Source organism: Leptopilina boulardi, unplaced genomic scaffold, assembly GCF_019393585.1.
Source record: "Leptopilina boulardi isolate dan_hultmark-lab unplaced genomic scaffold, ZJU_Lbou_2.1 LbouV2_397, whole genome shotgun sequence".
In the NCBI taxonomy this organism is placed as follows: domain Eukaryota; kingdom Metazoa; phylum Arthropoda; class Insecta; order Hymenoptera; family Figitidae; genus Leptopilina; species Leptopilina boulardi.
Window position 1 is genome coordinate 545858 of NW_026137970.1, and position 16149 is coordinate 562006.

The following is a 16149-nucleotide window of genomic DNA, read 5'->3' on the forward strand; positions in this document are numbered from 1 at the left end:
TTTCATGGTCTGCATAAGCTAGGGAAGAATGTGGACATGAATTGTTTTCAATAATTTGAATTGTATAACAAACTACCATTCCAAAGAGCCCAAGAACGTTTAAAAATATTAATTTTTTCCAGAGAAATAAAAATAGTAAAAACATTGAAAATTGGGTTTTTCTTAGATATCTAATTCAAAAATTAACATATTCTCTTTGTCAAGGTATCATTTATTTCAGAATTTTATTGTCTATTAAAAAATAAAAAGGGAAAAATTTTAGTTTTAATATTTTTGAAGATTTAAACTATTTTATAGTCATTGAAAAAGCAGAGATCGCACAATTTCTGACGGTAGTGTACCTGACAGAAAAAGGTATCATTCATGAGTTACCGTCTCCATATGTTCATGAGCAAAATTTTAGAGCTGAAAGAGAGATTAGAACAATTGACTAAAGTGCGAGAACAATGTTATTAAGAAAAAGGTCGATAGCAAACTTTGGCCAGAGGCAATTAATGTGACGTATGTTGTATTCTCTAAAGGGTGATTTAAAGGCGTATTTGAAATCAGCACTGCAAGGGGCGCTGACGCATACAATATTGGTCATGTATTGAAAATCTTTGTAGCTGATAGTGTAACGTGACATTTTTAACACGTCACACCGAGTTTAGTTGTTAGCGAAATATTTTATTTAAATTTTTTTGTATTATTAATATTTTATGGTCTTAGCGTAAAATTTGAATTTAAATGTTTTTCGTGCCATTGATCTAACCTCAACTGAGTTCACCCGCGCGCAACGCAGCTCAGGTTAGCTCACCTCTTCTCGACCTCACGGTTACGGCGTCCGGCGAAAAACGTGGTCAAGCACTCTTTCTCGGACCTAGCGACGTGCTAGCAATTATCTTAAGATTGTAAAAAATTGTAAATCATAAGGAAAACGAATACGACTATTCAAAGATTATTTCCCAATTCTACAACCATCGAATTATTTACGAAAGATTTATAAACCATGTGAGTAATATTACATTCTAACGATCGTTTAATATGTGGGAGCTTTCGTCTTATCCTTTTTGTATAACTTCGTCCAAGTTTCAATATTAAAAGGTGAAGACTCGCACATAGTTATATTATATCTCTCTCGCCATTTTCGGACCTAGTGTCCAATGATATAAATTATGTATGTGATTATTGTTTCTTTTATTATGTTAGCGAAAATTAAAATATCGTTAATCAAGGGCAAATTGATTTTAATTGCTAAATGTTAATCTTGTTGTGTAAAAAATTTATAATGATATTTGCGTGAAATTAGTGCGGGTAATATAGCGTGACTCGAATCCCAGTCCCTATTTTTTTTGCATATAGAATATATTCAAGAATCATCGCAGATTATAGAAAAAAAGGAAATGTCTCAATATTAAAATTAATACAAATTGAACTATACAAATAAAATTTTTGTTAAACATGAAATTCTATATATGGGCAAATCCACGAAACTTTTAACTTTTGTAATTCTCGAATCGAACACTTAAAAATCTGAATTATTTTTAATTAAAACTTTCGGTATCATTTTTTTTTGCTAAATTATATACAAAGGAACATTTATATACAGTATTAGAACAAAATATTTATTTGACAATTAGTTTTATAAGTTATAAAGTGAAAAAATGCTTAAATTTCATTTGAATTTCTTGAAAAAGTTTATATTCTTAACGTTTCTATTTTTGTGGCGTGTAAAATATCACTTCAGCTACTATGGAAATATCTAACAAACATAATTTTTCAAAAAATTTTCACTGTCCGATTAGTGTGCCACCACTAAAACTAAAAATACCAAAGGTTTGATTGAGTGATAACACTTTTTAAAGAAATTTAATTGAACGTCTTCTTATGAAAATATCTATTACGGTGCTGGATAAAAATAAAAGTTCTATGCATTTATTAAAAGTTGATGAAAAAACAAAAATTTTAAGACCTTCTTAAATGATGTGCCTCTAATTGTATTCCTGTGGCAACAATTTAAAGATGATAATAAAAATCGTGATTTCATTTAAATTTATACATTTTTGAAAGGCACAACTGCATTTTTGCTTTAAACAGGTCAATCTATGGTGTGATCGAAACATTTTCATACATATATTTGAACACAAAAACGCCGCTTGAGGATTTTGAGTGAAATAAATTTTATTAAGTTAAGAATATGCTGAAACCACTTTTTTGGAGTCCTTACCCCCTCTTTTCTCAAAATCCTGACGTGCTAAGCAAATTTGGGTGCCAGAATCGTGTTCAGAGGACGAAATTACTTTAAAAACCACTCTGATATAAAAAGAAAGTTGATTTTTTCAATTTTATATGTAATTTATTAACATTAAAGAGATTAAATAACATGAGATTAACATTGACGGCGTGAGCTAAAAATTAATCACACATAGTAATTTGTAGTGCTAAAATGTACTTAAACGGAGACGACTGCTTTTCCCCGAAAGGACAAAACGTCGAATAGCAAAACGTCGAATGGACAAAATATCGAAAAGCCAAACTGTCGAATGGACAAATTGTCGAAAAGTCAAGACATCGCATAGTCAAAACGTCGAATAGTCAAAACGTCGAAAGGTCAAAATGTCGAAAAGTCAAACAGACAAAATGTCGAATAGCCAAAACTTCGAACAGACAAAATATAGAATTGCCAAAATGTCGAATTATCAAAATGTCAAATAGTCAAGAAGTCGAATGATTGAAACGTCGAATAGCCAAGACGTCGAACGGACAAAATGTCGGAAAGCCAAAACGTCGAACGGACAAAATGTCAAATAGCCAAAACATTGAACGGACAAAATATCGAATCGTTAAGACGTCGAACGGACAAAATGTCGAATAGCCAAAATGTCGAAAAGCCAAGACGTCAAATGGTCAAAATGTCGAATGGACAAAATATCGAGACGTTATTTTGCTCTGAGTTTCCCTTCTATATAATGCACACTAGTTTAACTGTTTAAAATTAAAAGTTTGTATTATTATTATTATTATACTATAATAATTACTTTACTATTATTATTATTATTATTATTATTATTATTATTATAAAAAAATGTAAAAAAAACATTAAAAACAATACAACTAGCGATATCTATCGAGTGTTAAACGCAACACAAACTAGTGCATTATATAGAAGGGAAACTCAGAGCAAAATAACGTCTCGATATTTTGTCCATTCGACATTTTGACCTTTTGACGTCTTGACTTTTCGACATTTAGTCCATTCGCAGTTTTGACTTTTCGACATTTCGGCTATTCGACGTTTTGGCTATTCGACGTCTTGACTTTTCGACATTTTGTCCATTCGACAGTTTGGCTTTTCGATATTTTGTCCATTCGACGTTTTGCTATTGGACGTTTTGTCCATTCGACATTTTGTCCTTTCGGGGAAAAGCAGTCGTCTCCTTAAACGTGTATACAAAGTGACATCAATGTGCCTGCAAATTTTGAAAAAAGAATTTTTTTTCTTAAAAGTTAAAAGTTAAGAGTTTCGTGGATTTGCCCATATAAACATTTTTTTGCTTGCATTCTGAACAATAAACCCATCCCAAAGCTCAAAAACCAATTTCTTTCGCTAGCCGATATCAAATATTGCCGGCATAATGATTCGAGGGTTTTGAATTAAAATCATTGAGACTATTTATTTTTTTAAATAATGTTCATTGAATAATTATTAAAAATTTTCTTTTTGCATCGGGGCTTTTAATTTCAGTTCTCTTGCTTGCGTATAAAAATTGTTGTTGCTCATCGGTGAGTTTGGCGCTCAACTTTCTTTTTGTGGTTTAATAAATTTTTGAACTTTAATTAATTTTTAAAAAATTCTTTTTATCTCTAATCATTGCCAAAGATGTCTGTCATTATTCCCTCAATGGCAAAGGGATCGAAAGTATAATTACAAATCGGGGAAGTAAATTTAAAAACTTGGAATAAATAAATTTATTCCACTTTATTTAAACTAATCTCGCCTGGAGATTTTTAATTCGCACAATAGTTATGTTGACGCAAGAAGACTAGAAACAGAAGGTATAACTCAGCCATGAGTCCTATAAAAAGAGGTGGTAAGAGAAGTGAAGACATCTTTGTTGGGCTTTTTGTTCGGATTACACTCACAAGTAACACTACCCAACTGTTAATTACCGATTTTGATGAAACATGTCACACTTCTAAAACATGAAAAAATATTGAACGCGTATTTTTTTAAATCGGCCCGTTTTGAGTTTTAAGGGTAGAAAACACCCTTCTTCAATTTAAGGGATGAAAAGCAGTATTTCATACGGAATTTACTAGATTTGCTTGAAACATATTACTCGGGGGTTTTCGAGGTCGCTGATTACGAATCTGAAGTCAGATTTTAAAAATTCAAAATGGCGGATACAATATGGCGGACAATAAAATCAAAAATTAATCGGATTTGATTGAAACTCGTTAGTCGGGGTATTTTGGGGTCACCGATTACGAATCTGATATCAGTCGGGTAGTTGATTACGAATACGGTGTCAATTTTTAAAAAGTCAATATGGCGGATGCAATATGGCGGACAATAAAATTGAAATTCACTCGAATTTACTTGAAACTCATTACTCGGGGGTTTTCGGGGTCGCTGATTACGAATTTGAAGTCAGATTTAAAAAATTCAAAATGGCAGCTCCAAAATGACAGACAACTTTTTAAAAAATTCATTGCGTTCGCTTAAAACTTATAACTCGTGGGTTTTTGGTGTCGCTGATTACGAATCCGATTACAAATGCAAGATATGATAATCGAACCAACAAAGGCAAGAAGCAATTATCCAACCAGTAAAAGCGAGATGTGATAATCCAAGCTGTAATGGCCAGATGTGATAATCCAACCATCAAAGGTAAGAAGCAATAATCCAACCAGTAAAGGCGAGATGTGATAATCCAACCAGTAATGGCAGGATGTGATAATCCAACTATCAAAGGTAAGAAGCAATAATTCAACCAGTAAAGGTAAGAAGCTATAATCCAACCAGTAAAGGCAAGAAGCAGTAATCCAACCAACAAAGGCAAGAAGCAATAATCCAACCAGTAAAGGCGAGACGTGATAATCCAACCAGTAAAGGCAAGATCTGATAATCCAACCAACAAAGGTAAGAAGCAATAATCCAACCAGTAAAGGAAAGAAACAATAATCTAACCAACAAAGGTAAGAAGCAATAATCCAACCAGTAAAGGCAAGAAACAATAATCCAACCAACAAACGTAAGAAGCAATAACCCAACCAGTGAAGGCAAGAAGCAATAATCCAACCAGTAAAGGCGAGATGTGATAATCCAACCAGTAATGGCAGGATGTGATAATCCAACCATCAAAGGCAAGAAGCAATAATCCAACCAGTAAAGGTAAGAAAGAATAATCCAACCAGTAAAGGAAAGAAACAATAATCCAACCAACAAAGGTAAGAAGCAATAATCCAACCAGTAAAGGCAAGAAACAATAATCCAACCAACAAAGGTAAGAAGCAATAAACCAACCAGTGAAGGCAAGAAGCAATAATCCAACCAGTAAAGGCGAGCTGTGATAATCCAACCAGTAATGGCAGGATGTGATAATCCAACCATCAAAGGCAAGAAGCAATAATCCAACCAGTAAAGGTAAGAAGGAATAATCCAACCAGTAAAGGAAAGAAACAATAATCCAACCAACAAAGGTAAGAAGCAATAATCCAACCAGTAAAGACAAGAAACAATAATCCAACCAACAAAGGTAAGAAGCAATAATCCAACCAACAAAGGTAAGAAGCAATAATCCAACCAGTAAAAGCGAGATGTGATAATCCAACCAGTAATGGCAGGATGTGATAATCCAACCATCAAAGGCAAGAAGCAATAATCCAACCAGTAAAGGTAAGAAGGAATAATCCAACCAGTAAAGGAAAGAAACAATAATCCAACCAACAAAGGTAAGAAGCAATAATCCAACCAGTAAAGGCAAGAAACAATAATCCAACCAACAAAGGTAAGAAGCAATAAACCAACCAGTGAAGGCAAGAAGCAATAATCCAACCAGTAAAGGCGAGCTGTGATAATCCAACCAGTAATGGCAGGATGTGATAATCTAACCATCAAAGGCAAGAAGCAATAATCCAACCAGTAAAGGCGAGACGTGATAATCCAACCAGTAAAGGCAAGATCTGATAATCCAACCAACAAAGGTAAGAAGCAATAATCCAACCAGTAAAGGTAAGAAGCTATAATCCAACCAGTAAAGGAAAGAAACAATAATCTAACCAACAAAGGTAAGAAGCAATAATCCAACCAGTAAAGGCGAGACGTGATAATCCAACCAGTAAAGGCAAGATCTGATAATCCAACCAACAAAGGTAAGAAGCAATAATCCAACCAGTAAAGGTAAGAAGCTATAATCCAACCAGTAAAGGAAAGAAACAATAATCTAACCAACAAAGGTAAGAAGCAATAATCCAACCAGTAAAGGCAAGAAACAATAATCTAACCAGTAAAGGCAAGAAGCAATAATCCAACCAACAAAGGCAAGAAGCAATAATCCAACCAGTAAAGGCGAGACGTGATAATCCAACCAGTAAAGGCAAGATCTGATAATCCAACCAACAAAAGTAAGAATTATTGCTTCTTACCTTTGATGGTTGGATTATCACATCTTGCCTTTACTGGTTGGATTATTGCTTCTTACCTTTGTTGGTTGGATTACTGCTTCTTGCCTATGATGGTTCGATTATCACATCTTGCCTTTACTGGTTGGATTATTGCTTCTTACCTTTGTTGGTTAGATTAATGTTTCTTGCCTTTGTTGGTTGGATTATTGCTTCTTGCCTTTACTGGTTGGATTATTGCTTCTTACCTTTGTTAATTTGATTATTGTTTCATTCCTTTACTGGTTGGATTATTGCTTCATACCTTTACTGGTTGGATTATTGCTTCTTACCTTTGATGGTTGGATTTTCACATCTTGCCATTACTGTTTGGGTTATCACATCTCGCTTGTACTGGTTGGATAATTGCTTCTTGCCTTTGTTGGTTCGATTGTCATATCTTGCATTTGTTGGTCGCAGTATTAGATCTTGTCTTTATAATAATGGCTTTATTGAATATGTTGGATCTATCATTTTGAATTTTAAACAACTAACATAGGATTCGTAATCAGCGACACCAAAAACCCACGAGTTATAAGTTTTAAGCGAACGCAATGAATTTTTTAAAAAGTTGTCTGTCATTTTGGAGCTGCCATTTTGAATTTTTTAAATCTGACTTCAAATTCGTAATCAGCGACCCCAAAACCCCCGAGTAATGAGTTTCAAGAAAAGTCGAGTGAATTTCAATTTTATTGTCCGCCATATTGGATCCGCCAAATTGAATTTTTAAAAATTGACACCGTTTTCGTAATCACCTACCCTACTAATATCAGATTCGTAATCGGTGACCCCAAAAACCCCCGACTAACGAGTTTTAATCAAATCCGATTAATTTTTGATTTTATAGTCCGCCATATTGGATCCGCCATTTTGAATTTTTTAAATCTGACTTCAGATTCGTAATCAGCGACTTTGAAAACCCCCGAGTAATATGTTTCAAGCAAACCTAGTAAATTCCGTATGAAATACTGCTTTTCATCCCTTAAATTGAAAAAGGGTGTTTTCTACCCTTAAAACTCAAAACGGGCCGATATAAAAAAATACGTGTTTAATATTTTTCTATGTTTTAGAAGTGTGACAAGTTTTATCAAAATCGGTGATTAACAGTTGGGTAGTGTTACTTGTCAGTAGATTTCTGCGCATACCAAGATATCTCCCGAGTCACTCGTGAACGGTATAAAAGTATTCTAACCGGAAGTTTTACCTCCGGTTCATCAAACATGGATCGATACTAAGAGAAGTGTCCTAATGATCCTTCTATGCAAAACTAAATGGAAATTAAATTGGCTGCGGAAAGTTTGATCTCCCTCAAACAATCCTCGACACATACAAACGACTCAGGGTCAAACAGCGCGAAAAGACCATGTCATGAGCGCGATCTCGATACAGATCAATCCTCACAAGACAAAATATTGACACAACATTTGTCTAACCAACAATCCCAAAATACATTAAACTCGAAAAATCAAAACACTAACAATCCTACCTTCAATCTCAGTTACAATGATACAGCGAAAGAAAATTGTACGATTTTCATCCAGCGCGATTCCAAATAAGCTGATTTCCAAAATGATCTCAATCCCATGTCTGTAGGTCGCGTGCTTCATCCATTATACCCCGGTAAAATCGTTGAAATTAATAGAAGTAATCGTGGAAAGGTAAGAATCGTCATTAAAACAGGTAAAGCTCCAAATCAACTGCTTAATGACCCTTTTCTTAGGAACAAAGGTTCTAGTCACATTCCAAGGCACAGATCTTCCTCAAAGGGTTGCTGTCTATAAAACTTCATGTCCGATTTGTCCCTACATCCCAGAGCCCAGAATATTTATGAAATGTCTAAAATTTGGCCTCATTACTAAATTCTGCAATTCTCTAAATTATATATGCTGCAATGGAATTGTTGGGTGTCTCTAAAGATACCCGAAATTCAAAACCTTTGAAAAACAAATTTGACATTCATTTTTTAAGTAAAACCATTTTAAAACCTGGCAAATACTATAATCTCAAAACTTTTAAAAATTTTAATATTGTTAGACACGGCAGAACAGTTAATAAGGTTGGTGGTCTCGCTATTGCCATGCGTAAACATTTAGTTTTTTCCAAAATTCAATCAATCTTTACCCAAGAAGATGAATTCGAGACACTTGCTGTCTCAATTGACTCCTCTATGGGCAAACTATATAGCATCAGTTTATAGAGTTCCCGAAAAAAAACTTCCCCAAACTATTGGAAATTTTTTTAACTCATTTGAAAACTCAGGATTTGGCACAATTTTTATAGGAGGAGATTTAACAATCAACCTAATTTGTCTGCAACGCAGAACTACACACAACAATAATAATAACTCCTCCTCCCCGAAGAAACCTATTGTTACAGCACCTTGGTAGAATGGCAAATGTGACGAGAAAATAAAAATAGAAAAATAGCATTAAAAAATTACAAACAACATTCAAACTATGATAATTTTCTCAAACACAAGACAGAAGCCATAGTTAAACGAAAGCTAAAAGAGGCCAGACGTTAATCTTTTAGTAATTTTTATAATTCTTTAGATACACAACCTCCTGTTACCAAGATTTGGTCTATATAATATATATATATATTATTTACTAATCTTCAATATATAGTATATAATTATAAATATTTATTATATTATTTTAATTAATACCCAGGAAAACCAATTCAATTTGGTTCTTATTTGTTACAAATTAAAGCCTTATTTAATCCAAAGTAGTTGCATTTGTGCAGGTCATAATATATTTTATTACAAATTGTAATTTGTAATTTCATGCAATTACGATAACATAGTAAATTTTTTCAATTAACGAGTTTTTTGAATAAAAAATTATTTATCTACATTGAAATTTAATAATACTCTATAAACGTTGTACATTTATTTTTGCACAGTTTTTTATATTTCTTTTGTTTTTATATATGTAAACTTTTGAGGTTAGAATTATTATATTTTGATAACCATACTTAATATTTTAAGCAATTAGAAAGAAGTCCAGAATCAGAGAATTCTATAAAAACAAACCTTTGAAAAGCTCCACAATTGAATTTAAGATATCCTCTCAAAAACTGATTAAATACTTATAATCAACAAAACGCTCGATGATTGTTTCCAATTCTTGGGCCGAGAAAAAATTGCAGAAATATTTCCCAAAGCGGGGCCTTACTCAAAATTTCTTATGTTATATAATAAATGGATTCAGGATAACGACAAAAATGCACCAACTTCATCAACTGTATGTACATTATTTCATACCCATTTGAATAACATAAAGAGTACCCAATTGCTTGCATATAATTTATAAATTATTTCCACCTTATGTATTAATTGGGTTATTTTTTGTGAAAAAAATGACGATTTTTTTTATTTTGTAAATGATTATGAAAGGTTAACAATGCAATAACGGTAGCAAGAGATATTAAGGGAATATATAAAGTTGGTGTCGATGGGATTTTAGAAGAAGTCAACATCCTTCAGGATACAATCGCTCAAAACGCTGACCCAGAAAATAATAAATCTGTCAAAGAGGTCAATAATATTTTGCAATCAAGAAAACGGTCTGCAGAAGCAACACCAAGTTTTACCGAAAAAAGAATAAAAGTTGCATCAGATTCCATCTATTCTTGTATTATCAAAGAAGTAATAAAATTTTTTATTATCCAGATTTTTTTTACTACTATTTATTAATATTACCTTATATTTTATTATAGGGTCCAATCTATGAATCACTCGTCAATAATTTTAATGGACATATAGCAATTGCGGAGTATGGGCTTAAATGATTTTTAAGCTCAAAATCGCAGCAAATCGTTGCTGAGTGTATTCTCCTTCACGAATTGAAAGGAGATATTTATAAACAGTATGTAGAAGATAATTAGTTTAAAATATAATATTATTTCACATAAAAATAAACCTATTTCTCTCTTATAGAATAAATCGAGAAAGATTTTCAGAGCTTTCAGAAGGAATCGAGTTAATGTTTCCTTGTGAGAAAAGGGTAGTTATATAATAGTTTACGTTGCATGTATTTTGAAAAATCTTAATACCTTTGCTTTAATTTCTGTGTCTAATTTTAGGAAACATACTATATTCCATATTATAAAAACGAATCTGGAAAAAACTTTAGTGCTTCTGTAAAACTTGTAGATTTATTCTACAATATAAGAAAAAGAGCTGTTCGTTCCGGTATAAAAAGTTGTAAAAAAACATTGGTCCTAAAATCTATTGAAAACGATGCTTAGAATGACGATTTTACAACAAATACGGATTTTTTAAATAAAATTAATTCCCTATTACTCACCTGCACACCATGGCAAGATTGTGTTGAAAAATGGAGGGATACTCTTAAGTATCGAATGCACGAAATTCACACAACTGTAACTGCAACTACTACAACGAGAGGAGGCAAAGAAAGAAATGTACCTACTAATAAAGCCTCATTTTATATTGAAAAATATAGAGGATTGAGTGAAGCTTTAGGATACACTTTGGTAAGAAATAAAGTTGACTTGAAGAAAAAATGCTACTTTTTTCCGAAGTTCGTCACACAAAAGTATGTTTTTTTTGTCAATATTGTCTCATTAAAATAATTTTAAAATGCTGTTACAGTTTGAATTGGACTACTCATTACTGTATCCTGGAACTGAAGAGAACTTTTTATTTTTGTGGCCAACTTTTAAAAAGAACGTTCTCTCTGTTTTGCAACGTAGCAAAACTGATTTATTAGAAGCAAACAATAGTGATTTGTAAAATTTTGAAAAATAATTTGCATTAAATACATTGAAAAATTATCTATTATATTATATTTTAATTTCTAGGTGAAATAAGTGATGCACATCTTTTAATGCAATTATCTTCGCTTATAAAACCTAAGTTAATTAATAATGGTGAGAAGAGATGGAAACCTACTAGAGAAGTTATTCAAGAATGGTTTCTGCTCCATGTGACTGTAAGAAGTTTAACTATTCATTCTGTATTAATGTAATTCACATGGTTTTTAAAACTCATATTTTATAATTTTTTAGAGTATTGGTGATGTAAATCTGCCATTAAAAGAGTGAGGGACTGAGCAACAGCCCGACATGAGACAACTCAGCCATTTGCAGTGATTGTAGGAGAAGATTTAGATCATATCACAGTTTCATTGACTTCAGTAGATAATCTTTTATATAGCGTTGATTCTCCTGTAAGAGCGTTTGATGTAACGTTTAAGATTTTTCATGCTGAATATCCCAAACATGCCGAACATCTATGGCTACTTCTACAAATTTGTGTGTACGTTATAAAAACAAAATGGGATAACAGTAAGCACATACATAGTGTAAGTTCTTTGATTAAAGATTTAAAGTGTATTGAATAAACCCTATTGTGATAAAATGCCTAAATTTTTTCAATGTAATGTTGAAACATTCTTCCCATCTATTCAAGACTTATGGATACACTACAAAATAACCCATCTTATGTCTATTACATCTTAAACCACGTTAACAAATTAAAACGCTCACAGACTGAGATTAGTAATTTTATTCAAGGAGAGTTATGGAAAAGGAAACCGTTTATGAAGCTAAATTTTCTTGCACGTGAAGGTATATTAATTAATACTGCATTTGTTATTCAACGCGTGTACTTTCTTCTTGGCTTAATATTGGGAGATAATAAAGGACTAAATGAAGTATTAGGATTTCCTGGTAGCTTTAATGCCAATTATTTTTGTCGCTTTTGTAAAAGACATAAAAGTGATTGTGCGAAAGATGTTTCTAAACAACGTGATTTTTTAAGAAAACCCATAGATTATGAGACAGATATTACCAACGGTTTTGATGTTTCTGGTATTAAAGAAAAATCCATTTGGCTTGATGTAGATCACTTTCATCCTTATGAAAACTTTGCTGCGTGCGCCCTTCATGACTTTGATAAAGGAATGAGCACTTATGGAATGCCTCTTGTGTGCGAATACTTTATTGTAAAAGTAAAAGCTTTCGACTTTGAACTTTTAAATGAAAGATTGTTAGGATTTAATTATCAAATAAATGGATTTTTGAATATACCATGTGTCATAACTGTGGATAATTTAAAAAAAACTCAATTTTCTAATGTCTGGAAGTGAATGCGAACGTTCGTTTTATGTTTTCATTTTCTAGTAGGTGATTATGTTTCTTTGGACAATGATGTTTGGAAATATTACCTCGTGTTGCGTCGATTAGTAGAATTTGTATCCTGTAGAATTTTTCCAAAAAATCGTCTGATACTACTTCAGAACTTGACAAAAAAACATAATTACTAGTGTCAAAAGGTATTTGGTCAACTGAAACCAAAAATGCATACACTAACACATTATAATCTTATTTTAGTTGAATCTGGACCAATACCTTTCCTTAGCATGATAGGTAATGAAGGACAGCACAAAGAAGTCAAGTAAAGTGCATCAGCTACGAAATCGAGAAAAAATGTAACACGAACACTTGCTGTCAAACAGCAACTACAACTTTGTTACCGATTTTTTTCCGAAGAAAGTTTAAAAAACGACCTTCTGTCAGGGCGCAGTCAAATTGTCAATAATGCTATGTTGATAAAAGGCTATCAACAATTTTCTAACACTTTTCCAGACACCTTTAAAAATGACGCGTGTGTTCTTGTAAAATGGGTTACATTTAACGGTATAACGCATCGTAATGAAATGTGCGATAATGGTATTTTGCCATCATTTGGAATTATTAAAAAGATTTTATTTAATTCTAATGCGGATCAAGCATGTTTAATTTGTTTGAAATTATCCAATCTTGGTTTCGATTCAAGCATGGGAGCATATGAAATTGAATATGATATTCAGTGGCAGTGTAATTTAATTAATAAATTACTAAGTCCATTTCCAGCAATAAAAGCAGTATTAAGTAATGGAAAAAAATTTGTCGGACTCCGAAATTTATTATAAATGTATAAAAATAACAAATACACTGAGAAAATTTTAGGGAGACTCCAGGCTTTTTATGGTACCCACCAGAGCTCTCTGTATCAGGACTCGCAGTTCGCCTTAAAAAGTCGAGAATCTACTCTTCAGGAGCTGCTGCAGACTTTTCGGGAGCAGATTCTCGCCTTTCCAAGGCGAACTGTGAGTCCTGAGACAGAGACCTCTAGTTTCGACCATGAAAAGCGTGCAATCTGCCTAAAATTTTCTCAGTGTAGCTTAAATATATTTTTATATACTACATTAAAAATTTAAATTATTAACTTGAAATTATAAAATTATTGTTTAAACATGTTATGAAAGGAATAAACATTTTTAATTTAAATTATATGCAACTCTATTCAGAATCCTTTTCCTTCCTCCCCTAAATTAAAAAAGAGTTTGGTTTGTGCAACCAAACAATTTGGTTCCTGTAACAGTACTCTTTGGTATGCATAACTAACAAGTTCGGTTCCCATAACCAATCACTATGGTTCGCATAACCAAGCAGTTTGGTTTGCGTAACCCAACACTTTGATTTGTCTAACCAAGCAGTTTGGTTTGCGTAACCGAACACTTTTGTTTGAATAACCAAGCAGTTTGGTTTGCGTAAGTAATTACTTTGGTTCGTATAACCAAACAGTTTGGTTTGCATAACCCAACTCGAAGTATACTACGAACCAAACAGTTCGTTTATAGGAACTAAACTTAATCAACCAAATGAGTTTGGTTGCTACAACCCATGAATTCGGTCAGACCATAGTCAACCACCCAGTTTGGCTGGTAGAACCAAAGATTTGTTCAGTACAACCAAACCTTTTTTTGTGAAGACTTAAAAAAATTTTAATTCAATTTTTTATTATCTTAATTAATATTTCTTTTCGTGTACGTGTTCTCCAATGTATAAAATGTAATGGAAGAAAGTGGTAAGTATTTTTATAACACTAAATACGAAATATAAAGAATTTTCCACGTTTCCCCAGATTTTAATTTTTTTAATGTCATCATGTCCCCGAACATATATTTACCGATTTTTCCACTGGGATCATAATTAAATGCTTTTAAACAATACAATTATTTCATATAGGGTAACGGCACCAGTGAAAGAACATTTAAGGAAATGCATACTTTTATCATTTATTATTTTTGAATGCAGTTATTGAAAATTTTTTTACCAATTTTTTTTCGATAGCTAATTAAGTATAGAATGCGAAGGTCATATTTAATTTTCATAAATATAAGATGTTAATTAAAATTTTAATTTATAAGTAAAACATACCTATTTCACCAGTGAAAGAACAAATTGTTTAATGAAAGAATTTTTTGCATCCAGTGAAAGAACAATGTGAAATATATATTTAAAATATATTTAAAAAATATATTAAAACAAAGATAAAGTAATATAATGTTTGTAATATACTAAAATAAAGGTAAATTAATGATAATTATGAATATTTTCTAACTAAGTTTGCAGAATCTTAGTTTTAATTGAAAATGCATTTATAACCTACAATCAATCATCTAGTTGCAATTTATTTTGACAATATTATTGTAACCTAACAGTGTTAACCTATTTGATTTTGTCATTTTTTTGTTTGACTTCAGACTATTCGTTGAAGGTGTTTCTTCATTGGATTGCATTGAAACCAGTGAAAAAAATTTCTGTTCTTTCACTAGTAAATAAAAACAACCCCAATGACGGAATTTGCCTTTTCTTATGGCAAATTAATATTTTATTAGCTTTTAAATGAAAAGAAGTATTTCTAATACACAAGATAAATTTAGTTTAAAGAAGACCGACGATTTAAGGCAGTTTAAATTAGTTAAATGTGAAAAAAGAAATAACATGTCAGAGAAGAGTTCTTATTGTTGAAGATAAATTTGCAACACAACATTAAAAAAAATTTTTTTTATAAAATTTACGTGTTAACTCTCTAGGTATCTTAGATACTAAAGACGTAAATTAAATAAGGAACATAAAAAAATATAATTTATAATACCAAATTGCTTATTACACTAATTAGAATGCAAAACATGAAATTTGTTCTTTCACAGGTGTCAGTTCCTTCACTGGTGCCGTTACCCTATAAACTTAAATTTAAGTAATTATAAAATTTTATAGCCAAAATGTGAATTTTTGATATTTTAACTTTCATTAATTGCTTCATTGCTTCTATGCAATGGTCCCATCTTGCGGAATTAAACGCATTACCTTTCTTTTTCCCCTCTTTGGCTTTCTGTGCCTTATTGCCTACCAGGATTTCCTAAAGCCTCTGCAGAACCATACCCTCTAGAAACTTATCCATCGTATCTAGTAGACATATCGGTCTTTACGATGTGACCTTATCTAGAGGATTATCTCCTTTCCTAAAAAAGACACACTTTTGTATCTTCCAGTCATTGAAGAACTCTCCAGCTTTAAAACACGCATTAAAGACGTTGAGAAAAAGCTCTGGGTAGACAGCGGTCACCTCTTTTAGGATTTTACTGGCAATTCCGTCATTGCCTAGCGCTTTGCCATTTTTCAACGTCTTCGCCACCTTTTTTAGTT

The 16149-nt window shown here is 32.1% G+C and overlaps 1 protein-coding gene and 1 long non-coding RNA gene across 3 annotated transcripts in view; one reads left to right on the forward strand and one right to left on the reverse strand.

The window, feature by feature from the left end:
• The window catches only part of LOC127288903 (uncharacterized), a 67091-nt gene extending 53399 nt beyond the window's left edge, over positions 1–13692 (forward strand). Inside the window, exons 2-9 of the long non-coding RNA XR_007844104.1 lie at positions 9635–9890; positions 10043–10294; positions 10366–10514; positions 10586–10652; positions 10732–11145; positions 11264–11400; positions 11473–11603; positions 11680–13692. This is a non-coding gene — a long non-coding RNA (uncharacterized LOC127288903). The remainder of the gene's footprint in view (positions 1–9634; positions 9891–10042; positions 10295–10365; positions 10515–10585; positions 10653–10731; positions 11146–11263; positions 11401–11472; positions 11604–11679) is intronic.
• LOC127288894 (bromodomain-containing protein DDB_G0280777-like) overlaps positions 1–16149 on the reverse strand; it is a 62252-nt gene that overhangs the window by 8757 nt on the left and 37346 nt on the right. The window lies entirely within an intron of this gene.